Raw genomic sequence first — 19,018 nt, forward strand, 5'->3', positions numbered from 1 at the left:
CATACTATCACGCCGGGTGATACGGCAATATGGCGATGGCGAATACAAGCTTCCAATGTGCGTTCACAGCGATATTGCCAAACACGGATGTGACCATCATGATGCTGTAAACAGAAGCAGGATTCATCCGAAAAAATGACGTTTTGCCATTCGTGCACCCAGGTTCGCCGTTGAGTACACCATCGCAGGCGCTCCTGTCTGTGATGCAGCGTCAAGGGTAACCGCAGCCATGGTCTCCGAGCTGATAGTCCATGCTGCTGCAAACGTCGTCGAACTGTTCGTGCAGATGGTTGTTGTCTTGCAAACGTCCCCATCTGTTGACTCAGGGATCGAGACGTGGCGGCACGCTCCGATACAGCCATGCGGGTATGATGCCTGTCATCTCGACTGCTAGAGATACGAGGCAGTTACCCTCCTGAACCCACTGATTCCATATTCTGCTAACAGTCATTGGATCTCGACCAACGCGATCAGCAATGTCGCGATGCGATAAACCGCAATCGCGATAGGCTACAGTCCGACCTTTATCAAAGTCGAAAACGTGATGGTAGGCATTTCTCCTCCTTACACGAGGCATTACAACAACGTTTCACCAGGCTACGCCGGTGAACTGCTGTTTGTGTATGAGAAATCGGTTGGAAACGTTCGTCATGTCAGCACGTTGTAGGTGTCGCCACCGGTGCCAACCTTGTGTGAATGCTCTGAAAAGCTAATCATTTGCATATCACAGCATCTTCTTGCTGTCGGTTAAATTTCGCGTCTGTAGCAAGTCATCTTCGGCAACAATATGGAGTTTGGCGTCATTTAATTGCAATAAATCGTATCAATAACGACGCGTTTTAGAGGAAACCGCAATATTCATTGGCCACAAGCTATATTGTAAAATCTATCACACACGGACTTCAAATGAAAACGACGAAATCTAATATGACGTATCCCAAGTTTGGCTTGCGACGCACAACGCGATCTTGTATCTCAACGGTCACATTCCTCTTCACGACACAAAAATCTGACTTGCCTTGTTCAATCTTGCACTCTGCGGAATGCTGTGCGATGCGAAATTCCACTAAACTCGACCAGATCCTAGTACACAAACGCTTTTCCTATCCCGTGTTAGGAGGGCTTTAAGGATACTGGTGTATCCAGGAAACGCAGATACAAGCGCAAGTGTTGCGGTAAGATGGCGGCGGTGGTGGTGAGGCAGAGTGAAAGTACGGCGTAGCGCTGAGCGCCACAGCGACGAAGACGGATTGCCGCGGCACAGCGGAGCCGGTGTGGGCGGGTTGGCGGGGCTGTTGTGCAAGGCGCGCCGCGCCGCTCACTGCAAATAGCGTTGAGTCACCGGCGCAGCCGCTACACGTGGCCGCACGCCGCACGTGGGGGCGCCGATGGGCAACAGCGAGTGATGGCGCGGCGCCGCCCCGATAACGCGCTCCCGTCTTATTGCCCTTTCCACCAGTTTTATCATTAAGCTAGCTGTTCTCAAACCTCATCGGCATCGGCCACCAACGACCTTCCCACACTTTGGTCCAGCACACCTTACTTTCACCCGTGGCGTCACGAAATATACTAAGGTACTTTTACAAATGCTTCCTTCGTGAACCACCATCTACAAATTGGATTGGTATATAAGTTGGTAGCGTTTTTCCGTAAGTTTAATAAACACAACATATACAGGGTGGTCCATTCATCGTGACCGGGCCAAATATCTCACGAAATAAGCGTCAAACGAAAAAACTACAAAGAACGAAACTTGTTTAGCTTGAAGGGGGGAACCAGATGGCACTATGGTTGGCCCGCTAGATGGCGCTGCCATAGGTCGAACGGATATCGACAGCGTTTTTTTAAAATATGAACCTCCATTTTTATTACATATTCGTGTAGTACGTAAAGAAATATGAACGTTTTAGTTGGACCACTTTTTCGCTTTGTGATAGATGGCGCTGTAATAGTCACAAACATGTGGCTCACAGTTTTAGACGAACGGTTGGTAACAGGTAGGTTTTTTAAATTAAAATACAGAACGTAGGTACGTCTGAACATTTTATATTGGTTGTTCCAATGTGATACGTGTACCTTTGTGAACTTATCATTTCCGAGAACAACAGCTGTTACAGCGTGATTACCTGTAAATACCACATTAATGCAATAAATGCTCAAAATGATGTCCGTCAACCTCAATGCATTTGGCAATACGTGTAACGACATTCCTCTCAACAGCGAGTAGTTCGCCTTCCGTAATGTTCGCACATGCATTGACAATGCGCTGACGCGTGTTGTCAGGTGTTGTCGGTGGATCACGAAAGGAAATATCCTTAAGTTTCCCGACAGAAAGAAATCCGGGGACCTCAGATCCGGTGAACGTGCTTCGACGACCAGTCCACCCGTCATGAAATAAGCTATTCAGTACTACTTCAACCGCACGCGAGCTATGTGCCGGACATCCATCATGGTGGAAGTACATCGCCATTTTGTCATGCAGTGAAAAATCTTGAGTAACATCGGTAGAACATTACGTAGGAAATCAGCATACATTGCTCCATTTAGATCGCTATCGATAAAATGGGGGCCAATTATCCTTCCTCCCATAATGCCGCACCATACATTAACCCGCCTAGGTCGCTGATGTTCCACTTGTCGCAGCCATCGTGGATTTTCCGTTGCCAAATAGTGCATATTATGCCGGTTACGTTACCGCTGTTGGTGAATGACGCTTTGTCGCTAAATTGAACGCATACAAAATATCTGTCATCGTGCCTTACTTTGTCTTGTGCCCAGTGGCAGAACTGTACACGACGTTCAAAGTCGTCACCATGCAATTCCTGGTGCATAGAAATATGGTACGGATGCAATCGATGTTGAAGTAGCATTCTCAACACCGACGTTTTTGAGATTCCCGATTTTCGCGCAATTTGTCTGCTACTGATGTGCGGATTAGCCGCGACAGCAGCTAAAACACCTACTTGGGCATCATCATTTGTTGTAGGTCGTGGTTGACGTTTCACATGTGGCTGAACACTGCCTGTTTCCTTAAATAACGTAACTATCCGGCGAACGGTCCGGACACTTGAATGATGTCGTCCAGGATACCGAGCAGCATACATAGCACGCGCCCATTGGGCATTTTGATCACAATAGCCATACATCAACACGATATCGACCTTTTCCGCAATTGGTAAAAGGTCCCTTTTAATACGGGTAATGTATGACGAAGCAAATCCGTCCGCACTGGCGGAATGTTATGTGATACCACGTACTTATACGTATTTGACTATTACGGCGCCATCTATCACAAAGCGAAAAAAGCAGTCCAACTAAAACATTCATATTTCTTTACGTACTACACGAATATGTAATAAAAAATGGGGGTTCCTATTTGAAAAAGCGCAGTTGATATCCGTTTGACCTATGGCAGCGCCATCTAGCGGGCCAACCATAGCGCCACCTGGTTTCCTCATTCAAGCAAGACGAGTTTCGTTCCTAGTAGTTTATTCGTTTGACGCTTATTTCGCGAGATATTTGGTCCGGTCACTATCAATGGGCCACCCTGTATACACAAAACAGACTTCAGTCATCAATAACGTATTATCCTTTACTGTTTACAACAGTCTGCCAATGCTGGTGTAACATTTCGATTCCGCTACTGCAGAAATCACGTGGTTTTGAGGCATGTTCGGAACGCATTTTCATCCGGAAAGGAAGTTTCTTGAAGGTTATTCGTTAGAGAAAGGGAAAGGTGAAAATCTGATGGCGCTAGATCAGTTTTCCGTCAGCCTAACAGAACGGAGGCGGCCGTTATCGTGGAGTAGTTTCACTTCATGCAGTTTTCCTGGTCGTTGTTCTTGGATAGCAAGACGTCACAGTTGTTGGCAATAAATGTCAGCAGTGATGGTTACACTTCAGGAAAGCAATTCTTAGTACACCTCGCAGTCGCAGTTTCTGCTTTGTTTGGTCTCAACCATTCCTTTTCTTTTCCTTTTGTTAGCATAAAAACACCATCTCTTGTCACCAGTAACGATACAGCATAGGAACGGTCGGTGTTGTTCATGAACCAACTGATGACGAGAAAGCAGAGATGCACATCTGGCCACCTGCTGGTTTTTGTGATTTTGGCTTAGAGTATTCGGTACCCATACACCCGATTTTTGAACCTTCCCAATGGCATGTTAATGCCGCATGATGGTGGAATGATGACAGTCACGGTTGCCAGTTCTCGAGTACACTGACGTGGATCGTTGTGGATTAATGAGTTTAAACGATCTTCATCAAAACCCAGAGGTCCTCCTGAACGTGGAGAGTCACTAATGTCAAAACGACCCTTCTTAAAACGAGAAAGCCAGTTTTTTGCTGTGCTCTGTCCAACGGCGCTTTGACCATACACACAGCAAATGTTTCTGGCTGCCTCCGCAGCTATCAACCCTCTTCTGAACTCGAACAAAAGAATACGTCGGAAACATTACCGTTTCTCCACTTGGCACTCCATTTTCTAGCGTCCACAGCTTCACTCACTATCTCCAAATGACGAAATGACAACATGTAAACTCAAATAGCAACATTTAATTCCAAATCAAAAATAACACTCGATAAATAAACCCATAGCAACGGGAATGCCAACATCCAAAACAAAAACACTACGGACTTATGCACCAACCTAATTTGTACTCCACACGACATTGTATAGCACCTGGCGGAGGGTACATCGTACCAGTATTATCGATTTTCTTTCCTATTCCATTCACGTATTGAGCGACAGGAAAAATAGTGTCCATGTGCCTCTGCCTTAATCTCTTTTACCCACGATCCGTACGCTAGATGTGCCTTGGTGGCAACATACTGATAGAACAATCTCCTTCGAATATAGGCTCTCGAAATTTAACCGAAGGTTTCGTGAACATTACATCGTCTTTCTTCCGAGGATTCCACTTTATTTTCCCGAGCATTACAGTTTCGTATGGACTATACCGACCTGCCAGGTAGTTGAAGTACAATTGTTCACTGGATTCAGTGGTGGTATGTAATTATCGTGCGGCAGCGAAACTTGGTAGACATGCTACTGCGTTACTGCGGAACCGATTTACGATGGAAGTTCCAGTTTTGGCCACCAGGCACAAATCTGGCACTGTGATTGCAAGAAAGACGTATAGAAGTATGAGATTTTCACTCTGCAGCGGAGTGTGCGCTGATATGAAACTTCCTGGTAGATTAAAACTGTGTTCCGCACCGAGACTCGAACTCGGGACCTTTGCCTTCCGCGTGCAAGTGCTCTACTATATCTTTTTTTTTAAATAAATCTCATTTTGTTCGCTTTTGTTCGTTGCTTCTGCTTCGGGTGGACGTCGTATGACATCCGTTTAAGTTCGTTATTAATCGATTAACTCATTTTTTTTTATTACAGAGGGCAGCTAACGCTGTGACCGAACACGCTGAGCTACCGTGCCGGCATTTGAGCTACCCAAGCACTTCTTACGACCCGTCCTCACAGCTTCAATTGCCAGCCGGAGTGGCCGAGCGGTTCTAGGCGCTACAGTCTGGAACCGCGCGACCGCTGCGGTCGCAGGTTCGAATCCTGCCTCGGACATGGATGTGTGTGATGTCCCTAGGTTAGTTAGGTTTAAGTAGTTCTAAGTTCTAGGGGACTGATGACCTCAGAAGTTAAGTCCCATAGTGCTCAGAGCCAATTTTGAACAGCTTCAATTCTGCCAGTACCTCGTCTCCTACCTTCCAAACTTCACAGAAGCTCTTCTGCGAACCTTACAGAACTGGCACTCCTAGAAGAAAGGATAATGCGGAGACATGGTTTAGCCACAGCCTGGGAGACGTTTCCAGAATGAGATTTTGACTTTGCAGTCGAGTGTGCGCGGTTCGCAGAAGAGCTTCTGTGAAGTTTGGAACGTAGGAGACGAGGCACTGGCAGAATTGAAGCTGTGAGGACGGGTCGTGAGTCGTACTTGGATAGCTCAGTTGGTAGAGCCCTTGCCCGCGAAAGGCAAAGGTCCCGAGTTCGAGTCTCGGTCCGGCACACAGTTTTAGTCTGCCAGGAAGTTTCACGGATAGAAGTGTTTCCATATGTAATAGATTAGGAACGGCAAGTGGGCAGAAAAGGTCAAACAAGTGAGAAAGCCATAATGTTGATTGTATTGTTAACTGTCGCTTACACAGTTTGTTCAGTATGAGCACCAGTGAATCGATGAGATGCTGCATCCTTAAAATGCGTGAGCAACATTTGCTCGCAACAGCTCCGGTGGAATACTGGCCTTCAGGTCAGGTCTCGACCGAACGTGTCCGTAGTAAATGCGTTCTTTTGGATATCCCCAGCGTCAAAAATCATATGGACTGAGAGCAGACGACGTCGTACGCCATATATCTGGAAAACCTCTCGATATTATACGTCTGTGGAAGGTTGCATTAAGCAGATGAGTCGTTGACCCATCTTTCCTGAAAATAGTGGTTTCCACAGGGTTGCGCTCTTCCAAAGCAGGAATTACTTGCAGTACAAGGAGGTCGCGATAACGTACAGACCTCACGGTGTACCTCGCAGGCCCTCTGTGTGTGTACTCTTCAAAGAAGAACGGACCGGGAACACCCATAAAGGTGCTCGTGAATTCACACCACTCAGTGTCATAGGGCGAATTCAATGGCTCTTTATGCACAACACACGGTTTAACAGAATCGCAAATTCGGCGGCTCTGTGTACTCAGTGCACCCTGTAGTGTGAAAATGTACCTCAGCAGTCCATCGAATATATCTTGGCCACATGTCGTCAACTCTGATCCATGCTAGAAACCGAAAGGCAGATTCAGACTGTTGCTGCGTTCATGATGTTTCAGTTGCTGCACCGTCCGGATCTTGTAGGGGTACCATTGGAAAACTGACCGAAATACTTCCAGTACTGTTGACCATGGGATGGACAGTTCTCGTGACACAGCACGGCCACTAGCGTTACCCGGGACACGTACTGCATAGTCGCTTACAGTAACAGCAATCTCGTCAACAACTTCCACCGGGATGGGACGCCTTCCTCTTCCAGGTGCCACACCAAACTCACCCGTGTCTTCGAATTTCATTGTCATCGTCTTTAAATCATTTAATTACACAGGGTTTCCTCTCAGAACGTTCAGTCGGCGGTGCTGTCAGTGGAGTGCAGTAATTGCTGCCGTTCATACAAAAAAGTTTCACTAACAACGCACAGTCTCTCTTCTCGACAGCCACACTGTTCACTCACGTTATGGCTTGACAAATGACAGCGTGGATGTCATACTGTCATACAAACTGTCTACAGCACCGGATTGCACCTGGTGGTCACAATTGGAACTAATTTGTTTCCCAGCGTAAATCTGATTTTACATCACATCGGATTTGCGTAGCTTCACTCCTTAGGGTTGCTACTGAGCCGGGCGATGTAGCCGATCGGTTCTAGGCGCTTCAGTCCTGAACCGCGCGACTGCTACGGTCGCAGGTTCGAATCCTGCCTCGGGCATGGATATGTGTGATGTCCTTAGGTTAGTTAGGTTTAAGTAGTTCTAAGTTCTAGGGGACTGATGACCTCAGATGTTAAGCCCATAGTGCTCAGAACCATTTTTGTTGGTACTGGGATTGCGACCGGTGTCGAAAATGAAGCTAATGCCTTATCCAGCGCTCAAACGAAATATGTTTCTCATGTTTTGTATCTGACGTACAAGAGTAGTAAATAATTCTTCTTCTTCAGAGGAGACATCACATAGTAGAAAAATGTTCATTGTTATTCGGAGCAGCTGGGTTGGAAATTTTCCGCGATTTAAGCGTTTGCCTATATTGGTTTTTAAGTATGGTCTGTTGGTATTGCAGCTAGTAAATCCGAGGAGATAACGTTTCTTTTTGAGACCTTAGACAATACTACTCCATGTCCTAGTCGCTTCGTTTCTCACTTTGTCACTGATCAAGCTCGTCGGCATTTCCTAATAACGAAGTCTATCGTTTAAGATTTCGCCGAAGTTCGTTGTTTGTCTTGGCTGAGCTGCCCACAGCTTCGTTATGAAAGATGGCACTCTGCCCTGCCGTTCTGCGTCTGCAACGCTACGTGGCAGAGTCCAGTACTGTTGCACTACCGGGCTATTGTGACTTGGCGATTATCTTCATCTTAATTTCGTGCCCGAATGCTTCTCTTGACCCTCAGATGTACTTACCCCAAATAGACGGCTTATGTAGACATGGGCTGCCACTCTTCTAGCGGACACTCTGCTTTTACCACACAGAGGACGAATGCACAATTAAGCTTTGAATGTTTTTTTACGCCCTAGTACAATGTATTTTCGGTAAGTTATTGTGGATATGATATTTATTATACTGGGAATTTTTTTTCTTAAATTTCTATGCGGAAATTTAGCAATGTTCATTTTTTAGTTTCCGCAAACCCTCTTTACGATTCCTATCTCCTCGCTAAACTTTTGCTGCCCACTGTTTTCTTCGTCTGCTTCTCTTCTCGGAAACATTAGTAGCATGAAGCCACCTCCACTTCTGTTTCTACAGACAGCAGCGGAACAACCTGACACTGCTGTTGATTGTCTTTTAATAGGACGTAAGCCGTATTAATTACATTCATTAAATCACTTAAAATTAATCGCTATAGAGAGCGTTAAAAAGAGTCTTCAATGGTGTCACAAGCACTACACTGCCAACGTAAGCACAAGAGTGGTGAAAACACACCGTGCTGATCCATCAGCCAGTCGGCCGGCGAGTATATCTTGATTCGCCGTTCTCTGTCTTTTCAGGGCGTCAGTCTTAATAGATCTGAGAGCATCAACTCTCTGTGAGTAGTGAAAATTGTTCTGTGTGCAATGGTGTTTCAACTGGCTGTGTGTTTGCGTCTCTGAGGCGGAGGCTTGTGCACCCGAGAGCGGAAAACCACTGAAAAATCACACTCATAGTGACCGATACTTTGCACCAATGGTTGTTAATACAGCGTGTGGCTCACTGAGCGTTTAACTACATGAGCAAGTTATTAACGAAAAAACTTGGCGGTATTAGTTATAGATTTGTTCTCGAGTCTTTTGGCTAATGTGATGTTCTTCTGTTTCTTCCTATCCTGGGTAATTCTCTTCAGCTCTACTCACCTGTTTTCCCAAGCGTCCACTGTCTGTTGACAGACTTTGTCCTTTCTTAGAGTTCCTCCACTCTACGTTAATCCTATTGAAGTCTTGTACCTTATTATATGTTCAAGCAATTCTTCTCTTAATTTTATACTGGCTGCCTGTTTTTGTTTCATATTTTAAAAAAAGATACTTGTATTGCATTACTGATTTATAGATTATACAATCCTGTCTTCTGACGTCCGATAGTTCTTCTGATAGATGGAAATCCAGACGAAAATGAGTTACTTTAAGTGTGTCATGTGCGACTAATATGTCTGCTTTTAAGAATTCTGTACTGGCCTCTATAGCCCCACTGGCTAAATGGTTAACACTAATTGTTATATTTTCCATGTAGTGTTTCCCCTCTTTCCCACGTAGCTCTTTGATTATTTCCGCGATTGTCTCGCACTGACTAGGTCCGTAACAGATCTTCAATATGTTTTCTGTCAAGATAGATTACAGAGAATCACAAACTACACTCCTGGAAATTGAAATAAGAACACCGTGAATTCATTGTCCCAGGAAGGGGAAACTTTATTGACACATTCCTGGGGTCAGATACATCACATGATCACACTGACAGAACCACAGGCACATAGACACAGGCAACAGAGCATGCACAATGTCGGCGCTAGTACAGTGTATATCCACCTTTCGCAGCAATGCAGGCTGCTATTCTCCCATGGAGACGATCGTAGAGATGCTGGATGTAGTCCTGTGGAACGGCTTGCCATGCCATTTCCACCTGGCGCCTCAGTTGGACCAGCGTTCGTGCTGGACGTGCAGACCGCGTGAGACGACGCTTCATCCAGTCCCAAACATGCTCAATGGGGGACAGATCCGGAGATCTTGCTGGCCAGGGTAGCTGACTTACACCTTCTAGAGCACGTTGGCTGGCACGGGATACATGCGGACGTGCATTGTCCTGTTGGAACAGCAAGTTCCCTTGCCGGTCTAGGAATGGTAGAACGATGGGTTCGATGACGATTTGGATGTACCGTGCACTATTCAGTGTCCCCTCGACGATCTCCAGTGGTGTACGGCCAGTGTAGGAGATCGCTCCCCACACCATGATGCAGGGTGTTTGCCCTGTGTGCCTCGGTCGTATGCAGTCCTGATTGTGGCGCCCACCTGCACGGCGCCAAACACGCATACGACCATCATTGGCACCAAGGCAGAAGCGACTCTCATCGCTGAAGACGACACGTCTCCATTCGTCCCTCCATTCACGCCTGTCGCGACACCACTGGAGGCGGGCTGCACGATGTTGGGGCGTGAGCGGAAGACGGCCTAACGGTGTGCGGGACCGTAGCCCAGCTTCATGGAGACGGTTGCGAATGGTCCTCGCCGATACCCCAGGAGTAACAGTGTCCCTAATTTGCTGGGAAGTGGCGGTGCGGTCCCCTACGGCACTGCGTAGGATCCTACGGTCTTGGCGTGCATCCGTGCGTCGCTGCGGTCCGGTCCCAGGTCGACGGGCACGTGCACCTTCCGCCGACCACTGGCGACAACATCGATGTACTGTGGAGACCTCACGCCCCACGTGTTGAGCAATTCGGCGGTACGTCCACCCGGCCTCCCGCATGCCCACTATACGCCCTCGCTCAAAGTCCGTCAACTGCACATACGGTTCACGTCCACGCTGTCGCGGCATGCTACCAGTGTTAAAGACTGCGATGGAGCTCCGTATGCCACGGCAAACTGGCTGACACTGACGGCGGCGGTGCACAAATGCTGCGCAGCTAGCGCCATTCGACGGCCAACACCGCGGTTCCTGGTGTGTCCGCTGTGCCGTGCGTGTGATCATTGCTTGTACAGCCCTCTCGCAGTGTCCGGAGCAAGTATGGTGGGTCTGACACACCGGTGTCAATGTGTTCTTTTTTCCATTTCCAGGAGTGTATAAACCAATATTCAGAAATCGATTGGAAGAAGAATGGACAAAATTAAGCTTTCTAAGGATTATTCCAGTGAACTACAGCCAGGCATACGAAACTTTCACAGCCAAATGAAATTCCGTCATATGGATATCGCCAGATACTCGACTGTTGTAAATGATTTTGGATCCACTACCAGCGAACTGTCAAGGAATTTTACATGCGAATCCATCGTCAATTCATATGGTACATTCCGTGGAAATTTTCCTGTAATTATATAGATGGTTCGATAGTGGCGAGGATGTGACTGTAAAATTATGTGCTGCAATCCACTCAATAGGTCCTGCACTGCGATCCTTCTTCACGTTCTCTGAAGATAGCAATGTCATTCAGCGAATTTTGTCAGTGATATCCTTTCAGCCTGAATTTTAATTCCATTCCTGAAACTTAGTTTTATTTTCGTTATTGCTCCTTCGATTTTTAGATTGAACAGCTGGCGCGAAAGACTGCTAATCCTGTCTTACACCCTCTCTAATCTGAGCACTCCCTTCCTGGTCTTCCACTTCTATTTTTCCCTCTTGATTCTTGTACAGATTGTATTCCATCCGTCTTCCCCCTAAGCTTACATATTTCTCTGAGAATTTCAAGTCTATGAATCAGCCAAATGTTGAAGCAGGACTATTAATTAATTTATTTTACATGTCCAGTATTAGGTAATACAGAATAATAAAACTAATAACAAAATTCTGCCAGGCAACGTGATTCTCTGTTAAACGTATTTTAAGCTCTAGAAGTCCTCTGTCTTCATGTTCTTATCACTTGCTGCGTACAGATCTTCTGTGACGCAAGTATGGGGCAGGTTACTAGAGCCCAGGAAATGTTGTGGGTTCTGCAGGTCACCGCACTCGCAGGTCTCATCTTCAGTCATGACGCACCACTTCCAGAGGTTCGCCTCCCATCGTGACACTCCTGTCCTCCGTCGGTTTAGTGTCTTCAGTGTCAAATACGCCAGGGAGCGGCGCGCAGCAAGTTCCTCTTTGAAGTTCTTCTCGATCGTTTCAGCTAATGAATTTCGCCATAGCTCTGTTCGGTGAGTTCCAGGTAGTGATGAAATTGCTAATGTCGTGCGCATGAAGCTCCTCCTTGAACTCAACCTAGATTTTTGTGGTTCACATCGAAGCAAGAGGTGCCTGGGTTCGATTTCTTGCTTCTTATTCTCCGATTTTGCGACTGCTCTTTACCGGACGTCAGGTGACGCTACACACATAATTTGACAAATTTTAGTGGTAGTAGCTGGTCGTAGGCAGCCAGAATGCGTCCAGTCTCATTCAACGCCGTATCCGCCTGTTTGGCATGTGTGGAATTTTGTCAAACTAGTGCTGCGTATTCTGCTGAAGAAAAGCAACACTGTCGTGTTGGATCCAAATTATTCTTCTTCGTATAGCTTTTTCCACACAAGGAAGTCACTCAAGTTACGCGTCAGGAAAAATCTGTTAACGATCTGAACCTGCATCATTAGGGCACTATGCTGATCTTTAAGCAGCTGTTCAGCAGAGTTTAATTATTTACCATGTCTGACAACCCATTCTACGAAGCCACTTACGAAGTCTAACGAGGTGTCCTCCGAAGAAGGCTTATATTCTGTTGCGCAAGACGCATATGGAGCAGTTTCGCTTATTCTGATACCATTTTAGAATGAGTGGATTTCGTTCCGTGAGCTCAAGGTTTGTGAGAAGACGATCATTCTGTCGGAACGAACGTGTTACCCCTTATTACAGGGGACGATCAAAACGTTTTCGTTTGAAGGCGTTGCTGCATCGTATACGCAACGTAGCGTGACTCCGATTCAGGTATACAAGCAACGACACGCAGGCAGGGGATTAGTTTGGCATTCATGGCTTTCCGAAGTTGCGTGCAGTAAGTGCTGAAATGTGAACTACGGCGACATTATTATCAAATGCGACCAAACAGATCAACGTAATGTTATTCTTTTCATGGCTGGTGAAGGACAACCACCGGTAAACATCCATCGGAGAATGAAGAAGACTGTGTACGGGGTAGTATGACTGTGAAAGACCTGTCGGACGACGATGTGTAGAAGGTAGCTACGGACTTCTTCACGCAGCAGGATACGGTGCTTTACCAAACGGGTATCTGCAACCTGACGCGTCCGTGGGATAATTGCTTCAATGCTCTCTGCGAGTTGCCTGATTGGCATAACGATTCTGACTGTACACCCTCGAATGAACATTTTTTGATCGCTTCTTAATTCCTGAAGTATGAAAATTGGTAGTGTTGTGATTTTTTTACTTGAAGAAGGAGATGGGTCATCCACTCCTTCAAATGGTTCAAATGGCTCTGAGCACTATGGGACTTAACATCTATGGTCATCAGTCCCCTAGAACTTAGAACTACTTAAACCTAACTAACCTAAGGACAGCACACAACACCCAGCCATCACGAGGCAGAGAAAATCCCTGACCCCGCCGGGAATCGAACCCGGGAACCCGGGCGTGGGAAGCGAGAACGCTACCGCACGACCACGAGATGCGGGCCACTCCTTCAAAGACAGACGATCTGTTACTATGTCCTACATATATTCATCTGTGCTCAACATACATCAGCTGTATATCGAAGGAACAGTGGGAAAAGCACGGACGAAACGAACCTTCTCCAGATCGGCAGCTGCACGTTCTCGAGGAATTTTCCTGTCACCAGTACAATGCAATTAATTAGCTCTTTTTCTTCGCTCTTACTTCTGTTTAGTGTACCGTCGATAATTTTGTTATTGGAGACACGCAAAATTTGCCCTTTCTTATAAGGATTGCAACTGTATTCACCATGTAAAGAAAGTTTCAGATATGAAGTTTTTGTTACCTTGATCGTATGTAGGTACATTGGATTACCAGTTTAAGAAGGACTAAGCTGTAATGTTCAGATACGCAGTATACATGTTGTGAAATCATGCTGTGCGAGAAACCACGTTTGTTTTCATATCATCGTAACCGACTCGTAAAACGAAGACAGTAGAACATTAAAAAATATAACTGTGTCCACATCAGCGTGTTTCCAGTCGTTGCTTTCAGTCCACGCCCCGGAGGATATTTCCAGTGCAGATCGTCTTTACGAGTTCAAAAAAAGTGTAATGACAAATGATATTTCTCTGAGCAACGATCGGTCAACTTCCTGACTACAACCCACCGTCTCATCTCAACGTAGCCAGTTTTAAAAGTCATCCTATAGAAGGATTTTTGGCAAAACACAGTCGTACAAGCGTGGCACATCTAGAAGTGTCGCATGTATCTGGAATGGCTGCCGTCTACATACTCACTGTAGCCTGCAGCCCACCCAGATTCATGCGACGCTTCTTAATGTGAAACATTTGTACGACTCTGTTTTGCCATGTGGACACAGTTATATTTTTTACTGTTCTACTCTCTATTATGAATCCATTGCGATGGTACGAAACAAACGTGTGGTTTATCGCACAGCATGATTTCGTAACCTTTGCACTGTGGATCTGAATATGGCAACTTAGTCCTGTCGAAACCAATAATTCAGTGTACCTATACGCGATCAAGGTAATAAACATTTCAGATCTGAAGTTGTCTTTGCATTGAATTCATTGATCACTCTCCAGGGACAATGCTAGGTATTTACACTACTGGCCATTAAAATTGCTACACCACGAAGATGAGTGCTACACACGCGAAATTTAACCGACAGGAAGAAGATGCTGTGATATGTAAATGATTAGCTTTTTAGAGCATTCACACGAGGTTGGCGCCCGTGGCGACATCCACAACGTGCTGACATGAGGAAAGTTCCCAACCGATTTCTCATACACTAACGGCAGTTGACCGGCGTTGCCTGGTGAAACGTTGTTGTGATGCCTCGTGTAAGGAGGAGAAATGCGTACCATGACGTTTCCGACTTTGATAAAGATCGGATCGTAGCGTATCGCGATTGCGGTTTATCGTATCGCGACATTGCTGCTCGCGTTGGTCCAGATCCAATGACTGTTAGCAGAATATGGAATCGATGGGTTCAGGAGGGTAATACGGAACGCTGAGCTGGATCCCAACGGCCTCTTATCACTAACAGTCGAAATGACAGGCATCTTATCCGCATGGCTGTAACGGATCGTGCAGCCGCGTCTCGATCCCTGAGTCAACAGATGGGGACGTTTGCAAGACAACAACCATCTGCACGAACAGTTCGACGACGTTTGCAGCAGCATAGAATATCAGCTCGGAGACCATGGCTGCGGTTACCCTTGACGCTGCATCACAGACAGGAGCGTCTGCGATGGTGTGCTCAACGACGAACCTGGGTGCACGAATGGCAAAACGTCATTTTTTCGGATGTGTCCAGGTTCTGTTTACAGCATCATGATTGTCGCATCCGTGTTTGGCGGCATTGTGGAGAACGCACATTGTAAGCGTGTATTCGTCATCGCCATACTGGCGTATCACCCGGCGTGATGGTATGGGGTGCCATTGGTTACACGTCTCGGTCACCTCTTGTTCGCATTGACGGCACGTTGAACTGTGGACGTTACATTGCAAATGTGTTACGACCCGTGGCTCTACCCTTCATTGGATCCCTGCGAAACCCTACGTTTCAGCAGGATAATGCACGACCGCATGTTGCAGGACCTGTACGGGCCTTTCTGGATACAGACAATGTTCGACTGCTGCCCTGGCCAGCAAATTCTCCAAATCTCTCACCAATTGAAAACGTCTGGTCAATGGTGGCCGAGCATCTGGCTCGTCACAATGCGCCAGTCACTACTCTTGATGAACTGTGGTATCGTGTTGAAGCTGCATGGGCAGCTGTACCTGTACACACCACCCAAGCTCGATTGACTTAATGCCCAGGCGAATCAAGGCCGTCATTACGGCCAGAGGTGGTTGTTCTGGGCACTGATTTCTCAGGATTGATGCACCCAAATTGCGTGAAAATGTAATCACATGTCAGTTCTAGTATAATATTTTTGTCCAATGAATACCCGTTTATCATCTGCATTTCTTCTTGGTGCAGCAATTTTAATGGCCAGTAGTGTATGAAGTTATCTTGTTTCTGCTTGGTGACCTCCATGGAACTGCTATGGAGTAATACGATGAAACCATTATTAATCTGAATCAGAACAAAGTCTGTGAATCGAAGGGCATTTCCGTAACTATTTTTGCAACTATAACGACCTTTGTCAATATGTGGAGTACCTGACGGAATAGGGGTACCTGAACATCAAGCACGCAAGCCCACTTTTCAACGGTACAGCACGTAAGCATTCTGTCGGGACTATGGTTCAATACTAGGTTGTTTCACTTTGTTTCGTCCGTTTAATGATTCAGGCTAGTGAACTGCTACTGAACTCCGCCGTAACCTGTGGAATTGTGTCAGGTACCCCGAATCGTAAAAATCACTCGCATGTGCAGGTATCAACACGTGCGACACGTGGAGACAAGCACTCGGTTATGGGCTTCGCGTACATACTGTTGAAATGGCTTAACGGGCTGTTCCCCAGTCGGATCGCCGGCCGGAAGCAAACAGGTGTAATCTTTGGCGGCGCTCGTACATCTGTGCGCGATATCTTTATGGCGCGCACGGCAGCGCGTTCAAACAAAAGTTCGTTACTGGGGGCGCAGATTACTGTTAAGGAGGTTAGAGGCGGCGCGGCGGCCGAGAGCGCGCGCGTCCATTGTGTAAGGGCGGCGCGCGGGGCTTCCAAGCCCTGCAAGTACCCACCCGCGGGCGGGCGTGGGCGCGGCTTTGGCTCAACGCGCTGCGTGCGCCTTACAAGTGCGGCGCGTGTCGTAAAGCGGCGCCCGCGATCGCCTCCGGAGCGACACCTACCGGCGCGTCTCTTGCGACGCTGACGTCACCAGTCGGTTTCGAAGGCGGAAGCGCGGCTACTCCTAGTACACCTCCCACTACGGAAATACACCGACCAAATGGAAAGTGTCACACCGTGACGCGCGGCGGGCTGGCCCTGAAGGGCAAATCGGAACCGAATGACCGTCGTGTCATCCTCTCTCCAATGGTGTCATGCTGATGCTGGATGGAAGGGCAAAACTTTGTCGGCTTTCTTGACATTCCAACCGCTACTTCCCACTCTGGTAGTTCCTCCATTGGCGTAATGAGGCGAAATGCACCCTGGCATGGTCATGACACCAAGAAAAAGTTCCCAACAGTATCGGGAATCGAACCCGGGTCCTCCTCATAGCTGCCAAACATGTTGCTGAGATATGGAGACGGACACAGCGCGAAGCATTAGTCCAAAATTTATCAAACTTTGGGAAGATGTTTATCACACAATGGGCTTTAAGTGATTAAACTTTCGTCCCATTCAGAGACGCTCTCCATCATAAATATCTGTATAGAGTGTAACCACATACTGGCGCGAATACACTGTTGTATTCATAGTGGGATGGAGGCAAACGACCACCAAATGGAAAATGTCACACCATGACGTACGGTGGGCTGGCCCTGAAGGGCAAATCAGAACCGAATGACCGCCGTGTCATCCTCTCTCCAATGGTGTCATGCTGATGCGGGATGTAAGGGTATAACTTTGTAGGCTTTTTTTACCTTCCAACCGTTACTTCTCACTCTGGTAGCTCCTCAATTGGCATAATGAGGCGAAATGCACTCTGGCCTACTCATAACATCAAGAAAAGGTTCCTGACAGTACCGGGAATCGAACCCGAGTCCTCCTCATAGCTGCCAAACATGTTGCTGAGTTATGGAGACAGACACAGCATGAAGCATTAGTCCAAAATTTATCAAACTTCGGGAAGATCCTTATCACACAATGGGTATTAAGCGATTAAACTTTCGTCCCATTCAGAGACGCTCTCCATCATAAATATCTGTATGGAGTGTAACCCCATACTGACACGAATACACTGTTGTGTTCATCGTGGGATGGAGGCAAACGGTGACCAAATGTCATCTTGAGATATTCCTTGCCAGAAACACTTTCTCTGTCAGATGAAGCTGGTATCTGTACAGATATCATTGGTGATCTTGCAGCTCTAGAAGAATGAAATTATAATGAAATCTAGGCCTTTAACTGCTTACAGGCGTTGATAATATCAAATGTTTTATATTCCAGTTTTTGATCACAATATCAATCCTTTAGCCCGTTTCAGTCCATAATGACCATCCTCAGATCTTTTTTTACACCATGTCCTAAAGTGATAGGGCCATAATGGCATCGTCAAAACATGTAAATATAATCAGCACAGCATATATCACTTTCGGACATGGTGTAAAAAAGGTCTGAGGGTGATCATTAAGGACTGAAACCGGTCATCATCTAAAGAATTGATATTGTGATCAAAGACTTGAATAAATAACATTTGACAGTATTGGATCACTGTTTGTATACGCGACTATGTCGCAATTGGTGAAACTAGTTGATAATATCAACGGGGACAGTTGAAAAATACGTGCCCCGACAGGGACTCGAACACGGGACCTCCTGCTTACATTTTCAACTGTTCCCGTTGATATTATCAATGCCTGTAAGCAGCTAAAGGTCTAGATTTAATTACAATTTCATTCCTTCTCTGTCAGTCCATGAAGACTACGGGCTGGAACCTGGTATGAAAGTATGCAACTTCCCATCTTTATATGCATACTTACACTGTCCAGTCAGTTTAATGTGACCACATGTCAAAAACCTGAATAACTACCTTTCGCAGTACAGACCACTACGACACGAGCAGGAAGAGAATCAGGTACGTTCTGGACTGTACTGAGAGGGTCGTGGATCCATTCCGACTCCAGGGTTGCGGCCAGCTCCTCTAGGTTTCTCAGCTGAGAATCCGTGGTGCGAACAGCGCAGTTGAGCTGGCCCCACAAATTCTCCATTAAATCTAGGAAGTTTCGTGGCCAGAGGAGTACGGTAAGCCCATCCGGATACCAGATATTTTCGCTGATCCGTAGTCCCTTCCAGAATGACGTGATCACCCAGGGAATGACTCCAGCCTGAACACTTCTAATTATTGTTGCAGTGCGTTTGCATTC

The sequence above is a fragment of the Schistocerca piceifrons genome, chromosome 1 (genome assembly GCF_021461385.2).
Source record: "Schistocerca piceifrons isolate TAMUIC-IGC-003096 chromosome 1, iqSchPice1.1, whole genome shotgun sequence".
Lineage (NCBI taxonomy): Eukaryota > Metazoa > Arthropoda > Insecta > Orthoptera > Acrididae > Schistocerca > Schistocerca piceifrons.